The following is a 3,953-nucleotide window of genomic DNA, read 5'->3' on the forward strand; positions in this document are numbered from 1 at the left end:
CAGTCCAGTGCTTTTTCCCATTTTGCATCCAGTTTTCTACTTTGGCTGGGTTGTAACAGAGACTGTTGACATGGGTACGTGCAATGAAAAAGGAACCTGGGTGTTTTCCATGTACAGCTTTCGGTAACACCCATGGCGTGGCTGTGTCGGTATCCCCAGAGGGCAGAGACAAAAGAGGAGTGACAGATAAAGGAATAACAGAGGTCCCATATGGCCGATACCTCCACCCCCCGTGCCTATGGGGCTGCTGCCCACAGCAGGGGTATGTGATCTTCTTGGTGGCAGCTACAGTGGTCATCGGGCCTTGCCCTCTATTTCCTCGTCACTTCCTTTTTGCTGATTTCCAGGCAAGTTGCTTTTGACACTTCTTAATTGTAGCTTCCCACCGTTCCTCAGGTATCTCCCATTCAACAGGCACTAGTAATTCCCATCCCCAAAGCAGGGTTACTGTTTCAGCTGTTCTTTGCTCTGCCTGGATTGGGGAATAGATTTGGCGTTCGACACTTCGTGCAGTGAGAGTGTCGTTTCCGTGAACTACAATAGCAATATTTTATCAGTCTAGACATTTACATTTAACCCAGCTAGCATGTCCAGTAATGGGATGAATTAGACAGGGTATGTGGTATGGCACTGTTGGAGGTAGCAATTCCTCCTCCTTTTTGAATAAATCACAGGCTAAGGGCAGAATATGAGAACCCTCAGCCCAAAATAGTCCTGATCGTCCTATTTGGAGTGGAAGGATTCCTCCCCAAGGAGGGTATCGGAGGTGTCTCAGGACTTGTCCAGGCAACACTTGAAACCACTGCTACAAGCTTGGCCTTATTTCCCAGTCAGGTGTGATTCTTGGTGTATCTCTTGAATCATTTGGGTTTTCCCAGCGCATTAACCCCCAGTTCCCTCTTAAGAGTTACCTTGGTATCCCCAGGCTTAGATGTTCTAGTCCACTCCTTAGGTTCCTGCACGGGGCCTTTGATTCTGCTGCCGTGGATCCACCCTCGCTCCTTGGCCCGGATCGCTGCCTCAGTTGTCAGTAGCACCTGAAAAGGACCTTTCCCTTGTGCAGCTAAAGATTGCTCCTTCCTTGTTTTTACTAACACCCACTCCCCTGGATGGATGTTACGGATTTTAAAGTCTAAAGGAGTGGTTTGAGGGATTATCCCTTTGAACTGCAAATCTTCAAGGGTCCTTGCAATTGTGTTGACATATTCTTTAACACTCATTCCCCTAATTCATAGGTAGCAGTTTGATGTTGGGTGTTCAAAAAGGGTAACCCAAACTATAGGAAAAGGGTTCATGAAGGATGTCTGGACTTCAGGCAGCTCTCTTGAAAGCTGTTTATTGCATAGGAAAAGTCACAAAAGCATTTCAGGGAGTGGGTATCCAGAGCCAGCCCCACAGCTGTCAGCCACAGCTTGTAGGCATAACTGAAGCCTCTTTCTGTTCAAGAGAGCATTGTACACCTTTCTTTGCTGAGTATCCCAAGACATAACAACCAACAAGCACCAGACACAACACCTTTACATTTGCCTATAGCCTATCTTAGGTACTACCACCACCGTACTGTACGTATCCTATAGAACCCTAGAGTCACCACCATCCAATCACAAGAGCAAGCAAGCTACAATTCAAGCTCACAATGGAACACTCTCAGACCTCTCTTCTTCCTGCCACATCAACATTCCTTCTCTGCCTGCCATAGCTCTCTTCCTGGCAAAAACATGCTTTCTATTTACTTCTGCTCTTCCTGGGACCCACCCACCCGGTGAAAAACATGTCCTTGTTTGCAGTCACATACCTCTGTCTTAAGCACAAAAATCTCCTTCCAGCTCATCTCCAACCTTTGTCCTCTCACCCATTCAGTGATCAATGTTTCAGCAAACATCTTCCACTCTACATCAAAACCTGCTTCCATTTCTGTCCCATCCTCAGGCTCCACACTCAGAGATCTCTCGGCCGAGCCCACATATCTGCAAAACTTTCTTACCAAACTTTCATCTTCAACACCAACCATCATTTTGTAAGGTGACACTCTCAGGTCTGACCTGGTTGTGTCTGAACTCTCAATAAAGCCAGACGTTGGCATTTTACCCATGACATTTGAGTTTCAATTATTAATTCAGTTAAGGTTCTCTTTAAAGTTTGTTTCATCCTCTCTACCCGTCCTGAACTCTGTGGGTGCCATGGGCTATGTAGTTCTCATTTTATTCTTAAGGCTTGAGTTAGTTGCTGTAAAACTTTTGATGTAAAGTGTGTCTATCTTAGTAATCATTCCATACCTGGGAATAATTTGTTCTAAGAGGGTTTTACATTCTACATTGGCTGTGGCTCTGACACTGGGAACAGCTTCCACCCAATGGGTAAGATGCTCTGTTATTACTAACAAGAATTTCCACCTCTGCACGTGGGGGACTTCAGTAAAGTCCACGTGGATACTTTGAAATGGTCGGAGAGCCAACTCACGACCTCCTGAAGTTGTTTTTCTCATCACCTTCTTATTTACTTTTTGGCAAACCATACATCTTTCAGTTATTTGTTTAGCCAACCCATAAATTCCAATGCACCCATAATTCCTTAGAAAGTGATCACACAAAGCCTTAGTACCCCAATGAGTTTTTGATGCATGTTTTCTAATATTTTTCTGGTGAGTGACTTATGAAGTAACTGCCTTCCGTCAGGAAGTTTCCATTTTCCACATTCGTCTGGCCTTCCCCCCCTTCTTCCTTCATTCTTTTTCCTGTGTTTCACTGAATTTTGGAGTCTCCAATTTTTCGCTCTTCGAGGCCAAAATTAACACAACCCTTTTTATCCCATTCTCTGCAGCATCCTCAGCCCCCCCGATCTGCCAAACTCCCTCCTCCCATCTCTGAGGCCATCTCCCCCGCTGTCCCCCCCCATGTCCCACAGCTCTCTCTTCAGGCAATTCCAATGCCTCTAAAACCTCCAAAACAAGTCTCCCATGCATCAGCCCCTTTCCCTCTGAACCAAGCAATCCCCTTTCTTCCCAGATTTTCCCAAAGGCGTGCACCCCTCCAAAAGCGTACCTTGAATCAGTAGATGTATTTCCCTTCTTGTGTGCTAAATCTTCCAGTGTGCATAGTCCCCCCATCAACTAAAGCCTACCCTGACATTCTTTTTCCTTGGACACATCTGGAAGAACCGTCTCCAGATATTATTTCCTTCTGCAAGGGCTCGTTCCTCGAGATGGAACTTCGGCGTTTTGCTTCTCTTTTCAGAGGAGCAGCAGAAGCGGTCGTTGCCACGGCAACGGTGCAGGCGAGGGGGGGAGGGGGGGTAGGAGGTGGGAATCCTCTCGGAGGCCGATTCCTCCAGGGGGGGTAGGAGGTGGGAATCCTCTCGGAGGCCGATTCCTCCAGGAGCGGGGGAGCAAAGGCGGAGGCTGCTGCCGGCACCGCCAAGGGCACCAGCTCTTGGGGCCGGTACCAGAGGCTGGCGTGGAGCCTCTGCACGGGTCCGCAGCAGCCACGGCGACAGGAGGCCGAGCTGCCGGCGGGCCCAGCGCGGCCCGCGGGGCCGAAGCCGGGTTCAATGGAGCCGCGGCAGAGAACGCAGCGGGGGCAGGGGCTGCTGGAACGGCCGCGGACATCGGGAGCGGGGCCGGAGCCGGGACTGGGGCTGGGCCGGGGCCGGGGCAGGCCCCAAAAGCGGCGGGCTGGGCTGGTGTGGAGCGGAGAGCCGGGCTAGGGACGGACACAGGGACACCGAAGGCGGCTTTTCCTGATGCTTCCAGGTCCAGTCTTAAGTGCACCATCCAGTTGAGCTGTGTTGGTTTGTTACTGATCAATGTAGTGCTTGTCCTGCCCGCAGGCTCTGGGCTTTTCACTGCCCTGTGGCCTTGGCTCGTGTGTTGGAAGTGTTTGCTGAGACACAGAGTGTTGATGTTGGGAAGCAGCAGCTCAGTGACTTGGGGCTGCAGCTGCTTTAGGAGTTTCGTC

The 3,953-nt window shown here is 49.7% G+C and overlaps 1 long non-coding RNA gene across 1 annotated transcript; it reads right to left on the bottom strand.

The window, feature by feature from the left end:
• Positions 1-341: 341 nt before the first annotated feature.
• LOC116440471 lies at positions 342-3,251 on the bottom strand. Its single transcript, XR_004238626.1, has 3 exons — positions 3,042-3,251; positions 912-1,037; positions 342-472 (listed from the first exon to the last, which is right to left on the bottom strand). It is a non-coding gene; the product is annotated as an uncharacterized LOC116440471 (long non-coding RNA).
• Between the last annotated feature and the right edge of the window lie 702 nt (positions 3,252-3,953).

Source organism: Corvus moneduloides, chromosome 2 (genome assembly GCF_009650955.1).
Source record: "Corvus moneduloides isolate bCorMon1 chromosome 2, bCorMon1.pri, whole genome shotgun sequence".
In the NCBI taxonomy this organism is placed as follows: domain Eukaryota; kingdom Metazoa; phylum Chordata; class Aves; order Passeriformes; family Corvidae; genus Corvus; species Corvus moneduloides.